This window comes from Crocuta crocuta, unplaced genomic scaffold (assembly GCF_008692635.1).
Source record: "Crocuta crocuta isolate KB4526 unplaced genomic scaffold, BGI_CrCroc_1.0 scaffold262, whole genome shotgun sequence".
Classification (NCBI taxonomy): Eukaryota; Metazoa; Chordata; class Mammalia; order Carnivora; family Hyaenidae; genus Crocuta; species Crocuta crocuta.
In genome coordinates this window covers 5,055,473-5,078,815 of record NW_027528869.1, presented here as the reverse complement: position 1 = coordinate 5,078,815, position 23,343 = coordinate 5,055,473, and the positions used below count along the sequence as shown (strand labels likewise).

Sequence of the window (23,343 nt, the reverse complement as noted above, 5' to 3'; positions counted from 1 at the left end):
ACAATAAACTATTTGTAAAAATAAATAAATAAATAAATAAAGTTTAGCCAAGGAAAAATGACTCCATAAACAGGAAAATATATTCATATGGTAACACCTCTTTTGCTTTTTAAACCGACCTCTTAGAAAGACAACCTCCCATCTTGTGCCATTTTTGGCCTTGATTCATAAAGGAGACGTCGCATCCATACTCTGGTTCTTCCCTCTATTCCTTCTCCTTCCCTACATACACGTATGCTAGGAAAAGATCCAGTAATCTGGCTGGCAGGGCCTGACTCATTTGGCAGGGTTTACTAGCAGTGGGCAAGTTGCTGCGACTGGAAGGCAGGGCCCCGGCCTCACTTTCTTATGTCCTTCACCCAGCCTCACTGTCCCTCTTCCTATTTCGTCTTCCATTCCTAGCCTCCAGGTTGGCAAGGTGTCTCCATAAGAGGAACCCCTGTCTCTACTTTGTCTCTCGGCTCCATCTTCTCCTGTTCAGCTGGAAGAGGAGAGCGGACAGACTTGAGAGGGGTGAGTAGGAAGCCCAGCTGGGTTTCCAGACCTAAGGCTCTAGAGCACACCAGCCGTGCTTACCTGACAAGCCCTGCATGAGTGTGGTGGGCATGCAGCCCTTGCCCGGCTGTACGGTACTCCAGCACTGCTCTTCTGCATAACTCACTCAGCAGGTTACACTGGAGGTAAGGTGGTAAGGAGGAGGAGTTTATTCACACACCCTTTCCTTCCTCTCCTTAATGACTGAATTAGATGGGTACAATAGGTTATGCCTGTGAACATCATCAAGAGGGGTGACTATTTTATTTTATTTTTATTTTTTAATGTAATCTCTATACCCAACGTGAGGCTCAAACTCACGACCCCAAGATCAAAAGTTGCATGCTCTACCAACTGAGCCAGGTAGGCGCCTCAAGAGGGATGACTATTTTAACTCTTAGTTAGCCTGCTAACTTGAATTCAAATCCTAAGCAACCTTTCAAGATAACCCGAGACAATCTTTTGCACTCAAGTCCTAACTGCCATGGTTTGGGAAAGGTAGTCTGGCTCCAATCTACTCTGACACTAAAGATCTCAGGGTTCTCTGGGGAGGAGTCCTAGAGTCGTGTGAGCTCTTGGCTCAGTGTTCTGGGGACTGAGAGCCACAGCTGACTAGGAAGAGGCCTGCTTAGGGCAGGAATTGACCTTCTCAACACATTCAGTCTCAACCCGAGATAAACTATTTTTCAGTGTTGGGAGGCGGTGCCAGGCAAAGCATCAGAGTGAAATGAGACTATTAGGGTGCCTCTATGTCTAGATATAAATAAAAATGTCAGAAGAACTTCATACTAATGACAAGTAAAATGTCAGGGGGATTGGAAATCCCCCCAGGTAAGAATTTATGGATACGTCTTGAACTCTAGTGTTCTACTACTACTTCAGGGTCAGCCTGACTAGCAACTAAAAATTTCAGGCATAGTGTTGACTGTTGCCTGGTGCTGTGTCGGAAACCCACTGATGGAAGATACGGTTCCTGCATTCAAGAAGCTCATGTTAAGTGACTCAAACAGTGTAAAAGAGTACTTGTCCCAGGGAAACATAGATTTTAGCAGGGATCCAAGGCTTAATATATAGGACTAAAGTTAAGTATCACAGGAGACACAACCACTCTTCAAAGTATTCTTCAATGAATGCAGATCAAAACCACACTGAGATACCATCTCACGCCAGTCAGAGTGGCTAAAATGAACAAATCAGGAGACTATAGATGCTGGTGAGGATGTGGAGAAACGGGCGCCCTCCTACACTGTTGGTGGGAATGTAAACTGGTGCAGCCCCTCTGGAAAACAGTACGGAGGTTCCTCAAAAAATTAACAATAGAACTCTCCTATGACCCAGCAGTAGCACTGCTAGGAATTTACCCAAGGGATACAGAAGTGCTGATGCATAGGGACACATGTACCCCAATGTTCATAGCAGCACTTTCAACAATAGCCAAAACATGGAAAGAGCCTAAGTGTCCATCAACGGACGAATGGATCAAGAAGACGTGGTTTATCTATACATGGCAATGAGAAAGAATGAAATCTGGCCATTTGTAGCAACGTGGATGGAACTCGAGGGTGTTAATACTGAGCAAAATAAGTCAGGCAGAGAAATACAGATGAATGAAACCCTGAGGGAAATACCTCATTTAGTAAATACCTCATTTAGTAAAGAATTTCACAAATTTTAGATTTCTATCCCTTCTCTTCCTCTTTGTATCTTTGACCTCGTAACTTCTCTTAGTTTCACTCTTCTCATAGCACAGAAGAATGACATCAGTCATCAGTTACTGTCAAGAGCCAAAAGGGAAACTACACAGACCAAAAAGAGGAAATCTTTATATTTCAGAAATTTCTAGAAGTTAAGGAAAAAAGTCCTCTTTTTCCCTTAAAAACCTAAAATAATGTGGAAAGAGAGTGATCTATTATTACCTTGAAGTATGATAATATTATTTTAAAGCAATAAACCCAGTCCATTTGATACCATAGTTTGTGATCATAATTTGTAAAGTTTTTAATCTACTTATTTTATTTTGAAAACCAAGGTAAGTCCTTTTAAAGGTAATATGTTCAGGCTGGTCTTATTACTCGGTTCAGAGGATGAAAGAATGTTAAGTTCGATTAAAAGAAATCAACCATGATGTAATTCTAGATTTTTTTTGCCTTTAGACATCATTTGGTCACCATAGTAACACAGTACTTTACTACCAGATATCTATACAGCACAAAGGGAAGAGACGAGCAGGCAATTGCTTACTGGTTATTTGGGGGTACAGAATGTGACTACTGAGATAAATCAAGATTGAATATAGATTCCACTGGGGATCTGTTTTAGTAAGGCATGCTGATTTGATCTTCTAGTAACGTCAGCTGAACAAAATTTGTAGCCAAATTAACTGTTGACATCATTCGAAATAACACAAGCAGGGAAGAAGCATAGCTTAGTAGTTAAAATCATGGACTCTGGTGTCAAGTTTCTTGGGTCCAAATCCTGTGTCTACTGTTTGCTAGCTGTATGATCTTGGAAATGTTCCCTGACTTCTCTGTCTCTTCTTCATTATCAAAATGTGGGTACTAATAATACCTCCCTCAAAGGATTATTATAAAGATTAAATGACTGATTATTTGTGCTTAGAATGATGTCTTGCACATAGCAAGAACTTTATACGTATTTGTTAAAGGTGAAATAAAATTTAAATTTGCCAGCTTCCCTCTTTGGGGCTAGGTAGGAATGGTCAAAGATACCAAAATTTGAGTACAGAGCAGATTATTTTAGCCTGTAACTTTGGAAGATTCCTTTGATAACTTCCTGGGAGCCTTCTTGAGAGCTTTTCTATAAGATTTGGAAGTCAGTGTCACTCTACTATGTGAAACCAGAGCTGGAAATAATCTAAGCTCTCCTGGTATCAGGAACATCAGAAGGAAGACAATGGCACAGCACAAAGAAACAGCACGCCCGCCTGCTCAGGCTCAGTGAGCCACTGCCAATAACCTCGGGGAACACGGGCACAGAATAAGCAAGGGAGGAAATGAGATTGTATTGGAGTGACAACCAAATCTAGTTGATTCCAGTAATATTAGTTTTTTCCTCTTTCCAGGACTCAAAGAAAAAAATCAGTTTCACCAATTAGTACTTTGCTTTGTTAATTATCATGGTGCAAAATTTCCACTGATTTTTCTTTAACAGGCACTTACTCTGGTAAATTATTCATTTTACAGAACTATCTAGGCATCTTTTCTAGACCTGTAACAAATCTAAGCCCCTAAACAACATCTAAGCCAGGACAAAATTTCTAAATTACCCAGAAAAAAAGAAGGTACTATGTCCTCTAAGCCAAATTACAGCTGCAATAATATCACGGGATCCCTAGCACATACCTTCATCTGGACTTGATTTCAGGGATGGTCTCCTTTGGTCTTCTCCGTCAGGAATAACCCTTGCATAGGAGTTTGGAGAATTCCATAAACCACCAGGAAAGCTTGGGAACACATTCATTTCTGTCCTCTGTCTTCCCCTTGGCTTCTAGCCTGCTTCCTGGTAAGAAGACAAGATGACGCTGTGCTGGGTTGACTGTTAAATCATCTTCCCGCCCCCAGCCCCACTCTCTTGGTGCCCCTCCCTTCTCCTTTCCAAGGCTCTGGAATGTGTCACATGGGAAATGGATCACGTGGCTCAAGGGGGAAATGTGGCCATCTTCTATCTCCCTTCCCCCACTTTTCCTTTCAGGAGCAAAGCAGCAGAAATCTCCGACTTGATAGGCTCTGACCAAAAATCTCCATATGACAAGGAAAAGAGTCAACCAAACCTCCAGCCTTCTCCACTTTCTTTTTTGTTTTATTTCTCATCTGAACGTTTTATTATGGACAGAGTTGCTTCATAGTGCGGGGAAATGATGCTTTCTTCCCAGCCCCTTTCTTTCTTATTATCAATACCCTAACGTGACAAGGTATTCCCTAACCCTCCCCGCCTCCATCTGGAACCCACTTAGCATAACTGAGACAACTGAGTGTTCAGCACCAAGGACAGCATTACACCCCCCCTTCAGCGTTCATTAAAGCCGTTTGTCTGTCTACTTCACTCTCAGGTAAATAAAAATATTTTAAAAATATTTCCCTGAGGTCTTGTGTCTAAAATATGTCAGACCATATATTTAGGGCTCTGATGTCCCCTACTATCAATTCATTGCTACCTTATAAATACAAATAGAATTTTTACATACCATTACAAAGACCATCGCATGCCTACCTACCTCCCTGTCCCCATCCCATCACCCATACCCACCCTTTAGATACGCTCCATGCTTCAGGGGGAGGGGAAATTCTCATACCATAGTTTACTATACACCCGTATATATATGCTCATGAACAAAACAAAAAACAGAAACACACAGGATTTCTGAAGTGTGTATATCAAGATGTCCTTAGCCCCATTCCTAGGCCTCAGGCAGGGATGAATTAGAGAGGCAGGGAAGAAGCCTAATCGAAGCTGTTTTGTGCAGGGTCTGTCCTGCTTTGCTGACGTCCCTGTTGCCATGGTGCTAGGTAACTGCTGAAGGGGATGATTTCTTTCAGAACCGGTCACCATGGGACCCTGCGGACTAAAGAAAGGAAGAGGGAAAAGGACTGAATTGCTGAAGAGGACTTTCAATTAGCATTTTCAGGGCCAAATTTACCTAATGGGTCCTTTCCTTACTGAATTGTTGCTGACCCTAAATCCTAAGAGGATTCTAGAATTTAGTATGGACACTGTGATGGACACTGTGATGGTAACTCCCTCCATACTCCACTGCTTCTCTCCCTAAAAATCTAAATTTAGGGACAATTGAATGAAAATGCCAGCTTCACAGGGTGACTGCAAGTGCCATCACAGAGTTGGGGGAAGGACACAGGAACCTATATTTTCCTCAGATTGGGACTTCTGACTTTTATGAGGCCATTTATCTTAAGTCCTAACAGCCTAAACTTTACAACCAAACCTGACTGTTGACACAAGGAACAATTTGAGAATGTTTTACAATGTTATAGGAGAAATGACAAATATTTTTAAATGTGAGTTGCTGAATTATATTAAATGAAAATAAATCTGATTAAAGTCAATCCTTTGGGTAGTATTTGAACTACCCCAAATCAGGAATTTAAGCAAGCTCTATACTTATGTCATTAGGTTGGCATATAACTGATTGTTTCTAACTCAGAGTCCTTACCATGGCAATTTTAGATATTTATTTTTGGGGGGAGAAATACTTTCAAAATTTTTCTTAATGTTTATTTTTGAGAGAGAGAGAGAGAGACAGAGTGTGAGCAGAGGAGGAGCAAAGCGAGAAGGAGACACAGAATCCAAAGCAGGCTTCAGGTTCCAAACTGTCAGCATGGAGCCCAATGCAGGGCTCAAACCCACAAAGGTTTTGACCCAAGCCAAAGTCAGATGCTTAACCAACTGAGCCACAGAGGCGTCCAAGCAGAAATNAAAAAAAAAAAAAAAAAAAAAAGCGGCACAGGAGCTAGAGTATAATTTCATGAAATCAAAATTCCTTCCTGGCTCAACATTCACAGCGTAAGATGTATTTACTTCTTTTATTTTAGGAGAAGAGTCAGGTTAATTCCAGTATTTCTAAATAAGACAGAGAATTTCAACTCTGCTAATTCTAATGCTTGTAGCTTTCAGAAAATTCATTTATCAGGAAAGCCGATAGGTGTTTGAAGAAATTCTTAGAAAGCCAGCAGGATGGTGACTTAGATATCATCTATCTTTTCTTAGTCAATAATAGTAACAAGAACAACAACAAAAACAGCTAATGTTTAACATGTCCCAGGTATTTAGTACATGTCATTTAATCCACCTACCTAACCATGAGACAGGTACTCTTATAGATTTTCTTGTTTTATACAAGAGACTGAGGCTTACATAGGATAAGTAATGTGCCCCAAACTGCACAGCTAGTTAGTGTGGGAATAAGGGTTCGGAACTATTTAATCTTACTCCAGAGCAGGCACACTATACTATACTATTCTGCATCGTGAATAATGGACTAGACTAAAATTACTTGTCAATTGATTGTAATGTGATTCACTACTAAGGGCCTCTGACAGGAGAAATTAAAAAAATCGCTTTAAATTATCTGAGACCAGGGCACCTGGGTGGCTCAGTCAGTTAAGCATCAAACTCTTGATTTTGACTCAGGTCATGATCTCATGGTTTGTGGGATCAAGCCCTGCACTGGGCTCTGTACTGATGGAATGAGGCCTGCTTGAGATTCGCTCTCTCTCTCTCTCTCTCTCACTCTCCCTGCTTGCATGCTCTCTCCCTGCTTGCATGCTCTCTCTCTTTCAAAATAAATAAACTTAAAAACATCATGAACTTCNTTGACTCAGGTCATGATCTCATGGTTTGTGGGATCAAGCCCTGCACTGGGCTCTGTACTGATGGAATGAGGCCTGCTTGAGATTCGCTCTCTCTCTCTCTCTCTCTCTCACTCTCCCTGCTTGCATGCTCTCTCTCTTTCAAAATAAATAAATTAACTTAAAAACATCATGAACTTTCTGATTGCTTTAAACCAAACTGAAAGCAAACTACTGTCCAAATGTCTGAGAGATTCATTAAAATAGTTTTCTTAAGAGGGGCCTAGGTGGCTCTGTCAGTTAAGCATCCAACTTTGGCTCAGGTCATGATCTTGCGATTTGTGAGTTTGAGCCCTACATCAGGCTCTGTGCTGACAGCTCAGAGCATGAAGCCTGCTTTGGATTCTCTGTGTGTGTGTGTGTGTGTGTCTGCCCCTCCCCTGTTCATGCTGTCTCTCTCTTTCAAAAGTAAACATTAAAAAAAATTTTTTTAAATAGTTTTCTTAAAACAAAGCTCTTTCTACAGAAGAATGCCAGCTAATGAGTGTAGGGTCTAATAGTTAGGACACCATTTTTGCAGCCCTCAATGAAATAACCTATTTAGTAAAGGAATGGGTATTCAAACTATTAAATGAGGACAGGTTGTTTGTAGATGATTTGCAAATTGCAAAGGCAAATGTATCCTGGAAGGGGGGGTTGGGTGGGGTGGTCACCATCTTAACTAGGTGACCAAATTTAGTATCACTAGTAGTGAGACAACTTGTAATCATGTGCCAACATGAAGCAATGTGAACTATCTAATATTACTAATGAAGTATTCTCTCTAAAAACGTTCGACCTAAATCTAAACAAGCTTCTATTCATAACGTCTAGTCTTTTTTTTTTTAAAGGGCAGGAGTTGGAGAACAAGTTATAAGATGTTATGATGAAATAATCAGCCAAATCGAGAATACAGATTATTTATTCTACAAGGGAACTCATCTGGACTTATTAAAAATCAATGTCGTGAAATGAAAATAAAACGGGGGCGCCTGGGTGGCACAGTAGGTTAAGCATCTGACTTTTGATCTCGGTTCAGGTCACGATCTCACAGTTCATGAGTTCCATCCCCATATCGGGCTCAGCAGAGTCTGCTTGGGATTCTGTCTCTCCTTCTCTTTGCCCCTCCCCTGCTTGTGTACCTGTGCTCACTGTCAAAAGAAATAAATAAACTAAAGAAAATAAAAGAGGTATGCTGTTTGAAGAGTGTGCTGTTACAGATTAAAAGAGACTATAGACCACAACTGCAAAGGATAGGATTTGCTGACATGCTGACTGGGGATGGAGAGAGAATGGATATAAAGGAGCTATAAAATATTTCGGGGGGGGGGGCGTCTGGGTGGCTCAGTTAGTTAAGCTTGAGCATCCAACTTTTGATTTTGGCTCAGGTCGATCAATTAGCGTGGAGCCTGCTTGAGATTCATTCTCTCTCTCTTTCTCTCTCCCTCCCTCCCTCTCTCCCTCTGCCCCTCTTCTCCACTACTGTTCTCCTTCTCTAATAATTAATTAATTAATTAAAATATTTCGGGGACAGTTGGGGAAATCTGCATTATGAAATGAAGATTAGATGACATCACAGAATTGTTACTTATATTAGACGTAGGAAAGGAATTGTGGTTTATAGGATTTTCTTGTTCTTAGGAAATGCTTAAGTATTCAGGATAAAGTGTCAAGACAAATGTAAGTTACCTTCAAAGGGTTCAACAACAAGATAATATATGTATGTATATATACAGAAAGCACGAGAAAATACAGCAAAACAATACAATTGGTGAATCTAGGTGAAGAGTGTATGGGTGTTTATTGTACTTGTATTTAAACTTTGTCCTCTGAATGAAAAAGTAATAAATACTGTTCTATGGTAGAACAAGGACATGCCACATGGAGCCTGTCCCTTTCCAGCTCAGGTTTAGTGAGAAAGAAGAGTGATAAAGGATTATAAAGCAATCAGAAAACTGGGCCTCACTTCTTTCTAGGACAATGTTGGATATGAGTGTATTCATTTTCTACTGTGGCTATAACAAATTACCATAAACGTAGTGGCTTAAAACAACACAGATATTAAAGTCTGTAGGTTAGAAATCTGACATGCATCTTATTGGGCTAAAATCATGGTGATGGCAGGGCTGCATTCCTTTCTGGAGGCTACAGAGAGAGAATCTATTTCCTTACCTTTTCCAGCCCCCTCCCCCCCACTCCTTGGGTCATAGCCCCCTTACTCCATCTTTAAAACCAACAGCTTTGTACCTCTCTAACCATTATTCCATAGTCACATCTCCCTTTGATTCTGACCTCAGACTGAAAAGGTTCTTTTAAGGACCCATGTCATTAGATTGGGCACACTCAGATACTCTCCCCTTTCAAGGTCCTTAACCTAATCGTATCTACAAAGTCCCTTTTGCTTTGTAAGGTGACATATTCACGGTTCCAGGGGTTGGGACATGGACATCATCAGGGAGCCCTTATTCTGCATACCACAATGAGTTGCCTCCATGTTGAGAGAATCTCTACCTTTGCTCTTCTTTGGGGACCATTGCTCAGGTTCCTCATACCGCACTCTCTGCACTTTCCAGGGCTGTTTGGGCCAATGGCAAGTCTCCAACAGTGTAGTCAGAGTGAGATAGAGCAGGCAACTATCCCAAGCTGTTCCTGTTCCCTTGAAGCATGATGCTGAACTAACAGCGAGGGTGCTGCCATGGACAGGTGAGGTGACTCCACAGCATGGGCCAGGAGGAAGCTGAGTCCACAAGGGGAGGTAGCCAGTACTCCCTGGGAGATTTGCCTAAAGCCAACAATGGGCCATGAATTCACCTTCTGCAGGCTTCAGTATCCAGGCTAGCAGATTCCCCAGTGATCAGGCCAAAAGGGACATCATGCCAGAAAACTGCCAGTACATATTCTAGGTCCAGAATGAAGCCAGGGGATTCCATCTCTCTCATCAATTCCACAAGGATGTGTACATTACCCTTTACCCCACACACAAATGGCTGTTATCTTCAGAGAAGATGCAGGACCTCCTTGGGAGGCATTATGAAACATAAAACATATCTTATCCAAAGGATGCTTGATACTTGAATTGTTTAAATAATGATATTGAACTATATTTGAGACTGAATTAAGACACTTGGGGTTCTTTTCCCCCTGTAACCTAACAATTGCGGTTGTTTTCAAATACGTCCACACATTCTTTGATATGCCTCCCTTCAAATGGTGATACCTAATACCCCTTGAATGTGGCCCTGACTTAGCACCCTATTTCCAACGAAGAGAATGTGGCAGGAGGGATTCAATGTAACTTCTAAAGCCAGGTCACAATAAGGACAGTTTCTGCCTGGTTCTCTAACTTCTTGGACTGTTCATTCTGGGGGAAGCCAGCTACCATGTCAGGACATTCAAGCTATCTTGTAAAGGGGCTCACATATGGAAAACAGGCCTCTCACCAACCAGCACCAAGGAGCAATGGTAAGTGAGTTGCCATGGTAGCAGATCCTCCAGCCCTCATCAGATGACACCCCAAGCCAGAACTGCTCAGCTGAGCTGCTCCCAAATTCCTGATCCACAGAAATTATGAGATGATTATTGTTTTAAGTTACTAAATTTTGGGGTATTTTGTTACATAGTAATAGATAACTAATACACAGGTAAGAACTCTAGATAAAACAAGATACCTACACTTTCTTGGCATATCTGAGTTGTAATAAGTTAAATTAAGTGTCCCTGCTACATACCTGTGTGTTCCTTATGTGGAAGGTATGTGGTTTCATTAAGCCAAGAAATTAGGAAGGGGAGAACAAAATTAGCCACTTAACAGTGGTGTCTGGGGGAGAAAAAGCTAAGTAGGTAGAAGTAGATTATAAAGACTCAGTAGAACTGTAGGGAACTCTAGAACAGGAAGACGGACCTAAGATGGGACTGAAACAAGTGACCAGAAAGCTGTCAGAGCCAAGATTGGCACCAACTCTGTTTTTCTATGAGGCTACAATGCCTATTGTCTCTTAACTCTCTCATCATCAGCTACGTTCACCTGCTCCTTTTTGAAAATTTGTATGTATTTATTTTGAGAGAAAAAGAGAGTGTGCACGTGTGTGGAGGAGAAGCAGAAACAGAGGGAGAGAAAATTCCAAGCAGGCACCACACTATTCACACACAGCTCAATGTGGGGCTCGATCTCACCAACTGTGAGATCACGACCTGAGCTGCAATCAAGAGTTGGATGTTTACCTGACTGAGTCTCCCAGGTGCCCCACACCTGCTTCCCTTTTGATATCAGTTCATCCTGCTTTACACTGCATTACTGGCCCCCAAATGGCTGGCCCCAATAGGCCGAGTTGGCTCTGAAATGTACATGACCTTACAAGTTAAATGTTCCTATATAAGTAACCCAATCTAAATTTAAAACAAAACTACCGTATAATCTAGCAATCCCATTTCTGAGAATACTTCTAAAGGAAATAAAATCAGTATCTTCAAAAGATATCTGCATTCCATGCTCATAAAGCATCATTCACGGTAGTCAAGATAAGGAAACAATCTCATTGTCAACAGATGAAAGGATAAGGAAAATAAAATACAGACTTTAGAAGAGGGCCGAGAAGTAGGAGGACTAGGATTTCTCTTGTCCCTCAAACACAGTTGCACTGAGGTCAGAACGCTTGGAACACCCAGGAAATCCATCTGTGGAGTGACAGAAACATCTCCACAGGTGAAGGGAGACAGCGTGGTTAGACAGAGGTGCGTGTAGGCAAACTAGGGGATATAACAGAGGGAGCACGGAGGGAACGGGTCCCCTTATGTGGAGAGACAAAGGGGAGAAAAAGAGAAGCTGTGGATGGCGTTTTTGTGTTAGGACAAGAGAAAAACCTCTCCAGATCGTGGACAGAGGAACAAGAAATACAGAGAGTACCAGTCTCTATTTGGTCTCTACGTTTAGGAGCTTAAGATAATTTTCAAAAGTGTGCAACTTTCTCCAGCCCCGGCCAGTAGCAATCTCAGGGGCACACTGGGAGAGAACAATCCCCTTTCTGGAGTACTGTGAGAAGAGGGGTTATTGCCCTGCCAAGGATCAAATGGCAGGCAGCAGCCATTTGGGGAGGGCGGAGTGGCGCTACCCCAGAACTGAGTCACGTGCTGCAGGATCCTTCACGACATCAGGGGCTGAGTCACAGCCCACCGCTTAGAAGGTGCAGAGACAGGGAAGGACTGGCTGGCCGCTGGCACTACTCTATGAGGGCTGCCTGAATAGCATAGTTTGAGACACCAGTCAGGGGAGGAGAGATTGAGGGTATCACCATTTTTATTCCCATCACCAACAGGGTGGGGCTTCAGGGAACAGAACAGTGGCCCCCAGTGGAGGCGGGACCTGGTTCCACCAAACCCTGCCCCTCCATGCCTGGTAACTGCTTATCTACCCGCCTGAGAATGACAATGAACCCACCCAGGCGGCCTCTACTCCAGGCCAGCACAACCGCCAGTCAGAGGCATCAACAGACAACTGTCCAGCAGGTTTCTATGTTAGTCTGTTGCTCTTCCCCCCACCCTAGTCTTTTCTTTCTTTCTCTTTTTTTTTCTACCTTCTCCTTTTGTTTCCCTTGGAATCAGGCTCATAGTTTCTGATTTGATTTTTGGTCAATTCTTACTATATATATATATGTAATTTTTTTTTCTTTTTTTCTTTCTCTGCTTTATTTGTTTTTTAATCAGGCATTTTTACTCTATTCCTCTTACACCTTTTCTATATCTCCTTCTTAATTTTCCTTTCTCTCTCTCTGGATTAAGCCTCATAGTTTCTTTGATTCTCTGCTTGGTCTTTTTTCTTTCCCCACCCCTTTCATTTTTCGCCCTGTATGGAATAACACAGATCCTTTTTTCCCAGAGTTACTTCAACAAACAAATCAAAGCACATCTGGTGGAAGGTCTAAAAAATCCACCACTATAAATAAAGAGGAGCTCTGTAGAAGACTGACCAGTGGAACAGAGCAGCCAAATACGCACCAACAGAGACACACAACACAGTCCAAAAACACTTCCTGAAGTTCCAGGTTCCGGACAGTGTCTGACCCCCCCCCCACCTTTCTTAAAAAAATATTTTTAACATTTATTTATTTTTGAGAGACAGAGAGAGAGAGACAGTGTGATTAGGGGAGAGGCAAAGAAGAGAGGGAGAGAGAATCTGAGGCAGAGTCCAGGCTCCAAGTTGTCAGCACAGAGCCCAACATGGGACTCGAACCCATGAAACGTGAGATCATGACCTGAGCCAAAGTCGGATGCTTAACTGTCTGGGCCACCCAGGCACCCTGACTCCTTTTTAATATAGTAGTACTCGCAGATGCAGGACACATAACAAGCTATTAGAGCATGTAAAAGACAGAAAACTAGTCAAAATGATGAAACAGAAAAATTCTCCTCAAAAGAAATTCCAGGAAAAAATGACAGCCAGAGAACAGCTCAAAACAGATATAAAATATACAACTGAAAAAGAATTTAGAATAACAGTCATAAGACTAATAGCTGGGCCTGAAAAAAAAGGATAACAGATAGCAAAGAATCTACTGCTACAGAGATCAAAGACCTAAGAAACAGTCATGATAAATTAAAAAATGCTATAAATGAGATGCAAAATAAACTAGATGCAGTGACAGCGAGGATGGAAGAAGCAGAGGAGAGAACAGATGACATAGAAAATAAAATTATGGAAAGTGATAAAGCTGAAAAAGAGAAAGGAAATTACTAGACCACGAGGAGAGAATTAGAGACCTAAGTGATTCAATGAAATAATATCCGTATCATAGGAGTTTTAGAAAAAGAGAGAGAGAACAGGGCAGAAAGTTTATCTGAACAAATTATAGCTGAGAACCTCTCTAATCTGGGGAAGGAAACAGGCATCCAAGTCCAAGAGGCACAGAGAACTCCCTTCAAAAACAAAAACAGGTCAACACAATGATATATCAGTGAAACTGGCAAAATACAAAGATAACAAGAGAATTCTGAAAGCATGTAGGGGCAAATGGTCCTTAACCTACAAGCAGAGACACATAAGAGTAGTAGCAAACCTGTCCATTGAAATTTGGAAGGCCAGAAGGCAATGGCAGGAAATATTCAATGTGCTTAATCGTTTATCCAACAAGGCTATCATTCAAAATAGAAGGAGAGATAAAGACTTTCCCAACAAACAAAAACTAAAGGAGTTCATGACCATTAAGCCAGCCCTGCAGGAGATCTTAAGGAGGACTCTGTGAGTGGAATGCTGCAAAGACTACAAAGGACCAGAGACATCACCACAAGCACGAAATCTACAAATAACACAATGACACTAAATCCATATATGTCAATACTCACTCTGAATGTAAATGGACCAAATGCCGAATCAAAAGACACAGGGTATCAGAATGGATTAAAAAAACAAGATTCATCTATATGCTACCTATAGGAGACTCATTTTAGATCCGAGGACACCTGCAGATTCAAAGTGAGGAGATGGAGAACCATCTATCATGCTAATGGACATCAAAAGAAAGCTGGAATAGCCATAATGATATCAGACGAACTAGACTTTAAAACAGAGATTGTAATAAGAGATGAAGAAGGGCATTATATCATAATTAAAGGGTCTATCCATTAAGAAGATCTAACAATTGAAAATGTTTACACCCCCAATATGAAAGCTCCCAAATATATAAATCAATTAATCACAAACATAAATAAATGTATAAATAATAATATCATGATTGTAGGGGACTTTAATACTCCACTTACAGCAATGGACAGATCATTTAGGCAAAAAAATCAATAAGGAAACAACAGCTCTGAATGACACATTAGATCAGATGGACTTAGCAGATATATTCCGAACTTTTCACCCAAAAGCAGAATACACATTCTTCTTGAGTGCACATGGAACATTCTCCAAAAGAGATCACATACTGGGTCACAAAACAGCCCTCAATAAATATAAAAGGATTGAGGTCATACCACGTATACTTTCAGATCACAACGCTATGAAACTTAAAACCAACCACGAGAAAAAATTTGGAAAGCCCCCAAATACAGGGAGGTTAAAGAATATCCTACTAAAGAATGAATAGGTCAGCCAGGAAATTAAAGAAGAGGTAACAAATATATGGAAGCAAATGAAAATGAAAACGCAACAGTCCAAACCCTTTGGGATGTAGCAAGGGAAGTCCTAAGAGGAAAATACACTGCAATCCAAGAAGTAAGAAAGGTCCTGGGGCGCCTGGGTGGCACAGTTAGTTAAGCGTCCGACTTCGGCTCAGGTCAGGGTCTCATGGTTTGTGAGTTCAAGCCCTGCACTGGGCTCTGTGCTGACAGCTCAGTGCCTGGAGCCTGCTTTGGATTTTGTGTCTCCTTCTCTCATTGCCCCTCTCCCACTCCCACTCTCTGTCTCTGAAAAATAAATAAATGTTTAAAAAAAAAAGGTCCCAAGTATAGAACCTAAAGGAGGCAGCAGAAAAGCCCAAAGCCAGCAGAAGAAGAGAAATAATAAAGATTAGAGCAGAAATAAACAATGTAGAATCCAAAAATAGTGGAACAGATCAATGAATCTAAGAGCTGGTTTTTTTAAAAGAATAATTAAATTGATAAACCCCCAGCCAGACTTCACAAAAAGAAAAGAGAGAACCCAAATAGATATAATCATGAATGAAAGAGGAGAAATTACAACCAACACCACAAAAATACAAACAATTATTAGAGAATACTATGTAAAATTAAACACTAACAAACTGGACAATCTGGAAGAAATGAACAAATTCCTAGACACTCAAACATACCAAAACTCAAGCAGCAACAAATAGAAAATTTGAACATGCCCATAACCAGCAAAGAAATTGAATCGGTTATCAAAAATCTCCCATAAGAGTCCTGGGCCAGATGGCTTCACAGGGGAATTCACCAGACACTTAGAGCAGAGTTAATACCTATTCTTCTCAAGCTGTTCCAAAAAATAGAAATGGAAGGTAAGCTTCCAGATTCATTCTATGAAGCCAGCATAACCTTGATTCCTAAACCATATAAGACCCCACTAAAAAGGAGAATTACAGGCCAATATCCCTGATGAACATGGATGCAAAAATTCTCAACAAGATACTGGCAAATCAGATTGAACAGTATATTAAAAGAATTATTCACCATGATCAAGTAGGACTCATTTCTGGGCTGCAGGGCTGGTTCAATATTCACAAATCAATCAATGTGATACATCACATTAATAGAAGAAAGGATAAGAACCATATGATCCTGTCAATACATGCAGAAAAAGCATTTGACAAAATACAGCATCCTTTCTTAATGAAAACCCTCAAGAAAGTCGGGATAGAAAGTACCTAACTTAAGATCATAAAAGCCATATATGAAAGGCCAATAGCTAATAACATCCTCAATGGAGAAAAACTGAGAGCTTCCCCAAAATCAGGAACACTACAGGGATGTCCACTCTCACCACTGTTGTTTAACATAGTGTTGGAAGTCCTAGCTTAAGCAATCAGACAACAAAACAAAATAAATTGGCAAAAAAGAAGTCAAACTTTCACTGCTCGCAGATGACATGATACTCTACATGAAAACCCAAAAGACTTCACCAAAAAACTGCTAGAATTGATACATGAATTCAGCAAAGTTGCAGGATGTAAAATCAATGTAAAGAAATCGGTTGCATTTCTATAACCAATAATGAAGCAACAGAAAGAGATATCAAGAAAGAGATCCCATTTACAACTGCACCAAGAACCATAAAACACCTAGGAATAAACCTAACCAAAGAGGTAAAATATCTGCATGCTCAAAACCATAGAAAGTTTATAAAAGAAACTGAAGAACACACAAAGAAATGGAAATTCATTCCATGCTCATGGATTGGAGAAACAAATGTTAAAATGTCTACACTACCCAAAGCAATGTGCACATTCAATGCAGTCCCTATCAAAAAAGCACCAGCATTCTTTACAGGGCTAGAACAAACAATCCTAAAACTTGTATGGAACAGAAGAGGCTGACTAGCCACAGTAATGTCGAAAAAGAAAACCAAGCTGGAGGCATCACAATTCTGGAGTTTAAACAGGCAACAGCCACTTTGACCTCGGCCACAGCATCTTCTTACTGGACATGACTCTGGACGCAAGGGAAACAAAAGCAAAAATGAACTATCTGGGACCTCATCAATATAAAAGCATCTACACAGAGAAGGAAACAATCAACAAAACTAAAAGGCAATTGATGGAATGGGAGAAGATTTTACAAATGACATGTCAGACAAATGGTTAGTACCCAAAATCTATAAGAACTTATCAAACTCAACACCCAAAAAACAAGTAATCCAGTGAACAAATGGGCAAAAGGCATAAACAGACACTTTTCCAAAGAAGACATCCAGATGGCTAACAGACATATGAAAAAATGCTCAACATCAGTCTCATCATCAGGGAAATACAAATCAAAACCACAATGAGATACCACCTCACACCTGTCAGAATGGCTAAATTAACAACTCAGGAAACAACAAATATTGGTGAGGATATGGAGAAAAGGGAAACCTTTTACACCGTTGGTGGGAACGTAAACTGGTGTAGTGACTCTAGAAAACAGTATGAAGACTCCTCAAAAAATTAAAAATAGAGCTACTCTATGACCCAGCAATTACACTACTGGGTATTTATCCAAAAGACATAAAAAAATGCAGATCTGAAGGGGCACATACACCCCAATGTTTATAGCAGCACTACTGATAATAGCTAAGGTGTGGGAAGAGCCCAAATGTCCATTGACTGATGACTGGATAAAGAAGATGTGGTATATATTACTCGGAGCCCAAAAAGAATGAAATCTTGCCATTTGCAACAACATGGATGATACCCGAATGTATCATACTAAGTGAAATAAGTCAGTCAGGGAAAGACAAATTTCACTCATGTGGAATTTAAGAAACAAAACAGATGAATATAGGGAAAGGGAAGGAAAAATAAGATAAAAACAGAGAGGGAGGCAAACCACAAGAGACTCTTAAATACAGAGAACAAACTGAGGGTTGCTGGATGGGTATTGGGTAGAGTGATGGGCTAAATGAGTGATGGGCATTAAGAAGGGCTCTTGTTGGGATGAGCACTGGCTGTTATAGGTAAGTGATGAACCACTAAATTCTACTCCTGAAACTATTATTACACTGTATGTTAACTAACTTGGATTTAAATAAATTTAAAAAAAATAAAAGAACAAAGTAGGTGCTCAACAGTGTGTGTTCCAGCACATTGAACAAACATAACTTTTGGGAACTAATTTAAGGCAACTTAATTTTTATTCTCCACTGTCTGTGTGAAAACACTGTGCAGGGGCTGGTCCTTCTCCCAACCCCCAAAGAAAACTTGGGCTGTCCCATTCCTTTTTCTGGTCACTTTTAGGTAAGAATAGCAATTAAAATATCCAGGCCTGTACATTAGTCACAATTTGCCACCTAATTTAAAGAGAGGCCTTCCCCTTCCTCCCTGTTGGTGAGTACTATCGATAGGGAAGCTTACAATTTGGGAAAGAGTGTGCCACCTCTCTCTCCCTGACTTGTTTATCTAACAGCATTCCAAGAACTTCACTCAAATATCCTCTTTGAAACCCCTTTCCCAGTCACCATCTTGCCTTTTTATACCCTTGATATGGGTCACTATTCCCGAGTAGTCTAATCCATTCTCACCCTCCTATAAATTGCGGAGGTCTGTCTGTGGTATTTCTTGCATTCGAATCTCAGGCAACACTTCTATTTTCACCTATTGAAAAAAACTATTTTTAATGTTTGTTTATTTTTGAGAGACAGAGACAGAGCATCAGTGGGGGGAGGGACAGAGAGAAAGGAAGACACAGAATGTGAAGCAGGTTCTAGGCTCTGAGCTGTTAGCATAGTGCCTGATGCAGGGCTCAAACCCACAAACTATGAGATCATGACCTGAGCCGAAGTTGGACGCTTAACCAACTGACCACCCAGGTGCCCCTTCACATATTTTTATAACAGATGGACTAAACTGTCACTGCTTGGGATTTCTCTATTTCTAACTTCCAACACGCTTCCCTTCTTAACCCGAGTTCCCTAGCCTCCTACCCCATTCCACTCCTCACTTCTGCATATTCCGCTACTCTCCCACTTTATAACCTCTATCAACCCCCGGAGGGTCTCTGAATCCCTTGTCTCCTTACCTAGCCAATAATGTTGAGTCATCTCCCCCTCGCTCTTGTGAACTACTAGACAAACGAATGTGCTTCTCAAGAAAAGGGTCCCAATTAAACCTGTCTTTATGTGGCAGAAGATATTCCTGGCCATTACTGCTACATTTGGATTTAGGCATCCAAAGACTGAAGCAATAAGGTGGTTTCAACTTCTGAATCACTTATATCCCCAGAAACTAGAGTTGTCCTACCAGAAAGTCACTTATCTCTTAGGAGCTCAAATTCCTGACCCAGACACGCCATCCCCCCTGTTCCAAGTGATTCTCTATTCACTGAAAGGCTACAAAAATAGGCTTACATCTCACCTTTGTCTTCTGTTGGTACCAACAAAACTACCTGTGTAGTCAAAACAGCCACAACCCTGATAGGATTCACGCCCAATGGCCTGCTGCACATACTTCCCCACGTGCACCTTCACATCACACACTTCAGGGAGGCCCTGATGCCCCTCCCCAACCAATGGAGCAGAGCCAGGTGTAAAAGGTAACCCCACCCCACTACAGACATCAGCCCAAGATTCACCACACGGTAAAGCAATAAAGACATCACCATCTGCGTTGCCTGTGCGAAATCAAAACATCAACTTGGGAGACTCAAATCCTCTATCTCTACAGCCAGGCCCATATATTCCTGGGGCCTATATTATTGACCTCATCACTTACCTTTCCCCCAATCAGGATGCTTACCATACTCTTATCATAGTTTCCTCTTTCCTGAATATAGCTTACCAGGCCCTACTCGTTTGCCCATCACTAGCTCTAGGCTTTATTCTTCTATTTCAAATATATAACTATACAGATAGGTAGTCTTAAACCACAAGTCTAATTTTCTTCTTCTTCTAGAGGGAACTTTTAAAGCAGTGGTTCTTTTATTTTTTTAATTTTTTTTACTGTTTATTTATTTTTGAGAGAGACAGACAGAGTGCAAGTGGGGGAGGGACAGAGAGAGAGAGAGGGAGACACAGAATCTGAAACAGGCTCCAGGCTCCAAGCCTGGACCTCCAGCACAGGGCCCAACGCAGGGCTCGACCCACGAACCGTGAGATCATGACCTGAGCCGAAGTCAGACGCCCAACTGACTGAGCCATCCAGGCGCCCCTTAAAGCAGTGGTTCTTAACTTTAGTAGCAAAATAAAGAGCTTTAAAAAAGACTGATGTCCAGGCTCCACTACCAGAGATTCTGATTTATAACTGGTCTCGAGTGAAGCCTCGGCATTTTTTAAACCTGATGATTTAAAATGTGAAAGCAACATAGAGAGCCTGTCTTAAATACAGATGGCCCAGTGCTACATAGGGCTTCCATATTTGAAGGGTAGATGGCATGCATAAATGCGGGAGGCTCAGGGAAGAAACTTTCATTTGATGATCATAAATTACATATGTTCCAAGAATTAATCCAGGCAGCTATCTCCACAGTACCTCATTTCATCTTTACAATCATCCTATGAGGTAGGCAGTGACCTTTATTTTACAAATTGGGAAACCGAGGCACAGGGAGGTCGCAGAGAATAACTGGTATAACTGACCAAGGCAAACCCCAGGTCCGATTTCCAGTTCCACACACCTTCTGTGACACCATACTGGGATGTCAATGCTTCCTTCAGCTGGATAATCCCACTCCCTAAAAGACACCCAGGCCTTATCCTAGAAATCCTATTCTTTTGCATCTGAGAATTTTCTCTGGAACATTTTTCCATGAATTGCACACATACAGCCCAGCTACGAGGTTATACTTTAGGCTGCCAAAATGAAGTGAAGTGCTCCAGTGGAGAACTCCTTGACAGGGGTCTACTATGTCTGGGTCTTTATTGAAGTGCTTCCATTCTCTAATTAATACCTGCATCCTTTCTCCATCACTGGCAACTTAAATCCTGTGGCTTGCTGGATTTAGTTTTTCTTAAAGATGGAGCCTACCTACAAACCATTCCTTTGGTGGTCCAGTGAAATTAGGTACCCCATTGCTCCTCTGCCTTGGACTCCACACAGTGCACAAAAAATCAAAATGTAGAGGCTGAGCTGCGTAAGACTGCTGCCAATATGAAGATGGAGTCTAATACACAGAGAGCTGGGTAACTAGAGCTAGAAGTATCTATTTCTGTAATGCACCAGAGGTATGTCTAAGGGACGTGCTGTACGTTCCACGATTTCACTCCATGAAATCCACATTGCATCCGGGCTGACATACAGGGTGGGTGGGAGGTGGGAGGGACCAGGGGACTTACTGGGAGGGAGAGCACTCGGCGTGGTAGCTTTCAGATGTTGCAGGACAAAATCCAGTGCTTGTGCAGGCATCCCATGTAGCCTGAGAAACAGGTAAGAGTCGTCAGTTCTGTCAAGATAGTTCCCAAATTCCTGACTCCTTAACTGTTACCTTAACTGTGCTTTCTAATCCTAACCTCAGCCCTTGTTCACGGCTTTTAGAATCCTCCTTGTTCCGCTCATTTAGGGACTTCCCAGTTGTCACCTTACAAATCACGGCCTCACCATTTCTGCCTGTTTACAAACACGCACAGCTTCCCACTGTTTTAGGGAAAACTCTACTTGCCAACAGTCCTGTCTTTCTGGTCTCGCCTCTCGCGTGTGCTGCATAGTTCTGCCTTCATTTCCCTCGCAAATTTTCCCATCTTCTCCTCCCCCCTGCATTACCTCAGTTCAGCAGTCTCCCACGGGCTCCAGTTTAAAAAAAAAAAAAAAAATCTGGCTCCCTCAGATTTATTCCTTTAAGTCGCTCCCCGAGTTACCTTTCCAAACACATAAAAGTCATTCTTACTTTAAAACCTTGATCCGCTCTCCCACGCCCACTCCTTGACTACTGGGTTCGCCGAAACCCTCCTCTCACACAGAATTCACGGCCAACAGGTAATACGGGAAAGAAGGGACGGCCACTCGGTCATACAGAGTGATGACTGCAAAAGCTCAAAGAACGTAGTGTTGGGTGCTTGACTCCCTCGGGCCTTCTGGAGGCTCAAATTTGGTTTACTAATATCCCGCAGAAAGTCTCAGAGTTTCAAAGCTCGTTCCCGCGAAAAAGGATTAGTCACGCGCATGCGCAATCATGCCCTTGGAGGTTCCGCTCTCTTCTCGGGCGGATCTCGCGAGGTTTGGGGAAGCCGTCCCCTCGCTCCCGGGCCCAGAGTAGCGAATTTTTTTACAGAGTCGTGAGGCGGTTTTGTTTTTTTCAAACCCTCCCAACCCGGGTGGATTAGTGCTGTATGCAGAAGATCAGGATCCAGCGGCGAGAACAAATGAGGCTGGTATAACTAGCTGGCACGCTGGCGGCAGTTCTCGGGGGTCGAGGGAATCTACGGACTTCTCTGCGAGGCCCCGAAGGCCGCGCCAGTTCCTTAGGAACAGAAGTCAGAAGTAAATAGAAGTAGAAAACGCCAACCAGCTTATCACCTTCAGAGACAGCGTTTTGTTTTGCTTTTCCACTTTTCACTGTACGAAAAATCCCCCGTTGGCCGCCGAGCCGCCGGTTTAGCCTCCTGTCAGTGCGCCTGCGCGGCGTTTGTTTACCAACTGGGGCGACCGCTCTGTCCCGCTTCTTGGGCGCCGGCGTTTACAGTCTTGATATGTAATTCATAATGAAAGTCGTGGTTTCAGTCAGGAAGGCGGCCTGGAAGTTAAGAACAGGACATTTTAAGTGTAAGTCCGAAAGTAGCGAAAATACGAACGGTAATGAAAACCCTGAATATTCAGAAATCTTTGCCTTGTCAGACCTGTGTCGTGGAAGAGCTTTATAATGAACAGGACGAAGGGGACAGCAGCACTCTCACCATTACTGTGAAGTGACAAGCAGCAACAGTAAACCCAAAAGCTCAGGCCGTATTTAGGTACAGATTTAAAATGTGGACTCTGTTATGGAAAAGATGCAAATAAGCCTACCCCCAGGGCTATCTTGCTCGATCAATGCTTCAGGATTAAGACTGACTTTTGAAGCAAAGTCAAAAAGGCAGCCATGCAAATTTTGAAACCAAAAAGAGAGGTAACTCTAGAAGCAAAAGCCATCAAAAGCACAAGCCAATAAGCAAATTTTAAAAGGTGGTTTTAAGTTCCCTTCGAAATCCGTTTCAGATGGTTTAGAAGTTTGTGATATTTAGAAAATGAGAAGACCTGGTGGAACTTAATGTTACAGATAATGACTGGATCTGTTTGAAAACAAACCCAAAAAGGCAGGCAAGCTGATTTTTGTTTAAAGTATCTTTATGGGAGAATTTCTAATGATGCATTTT

General features: G+C 41.8%; 1 protein-coding gene across 1 annotated transcript in view; it reads right to left on the bottom strand.

The window, feature by feature from the left end:
* GPR19 (G protein-coupled receptor 19) overlaps positions 1-22,130 on the bottom strand; it is a 42,797-nt gene extending 20,667 nt beyond the window's left edge. Inside the window, exons 1-3 of the mRNA XM_077756455.1 lie at positions 21,882-22,130; positions 21,334-21,413; positions 3,897-4,053 (exon numbers count right to left, since the gene is read on the bottom strand). The gene's annotated coding sequence lies outside the window, so the exon portion shown is untranslated. The remainder of the gene's footprint in view (positions 1-3,896; positions 4,054-21,333; positions 21,414-21,881) is intronic.
* Positions 22,131-23,343: the final 1,213 nt, after the last annotated feature.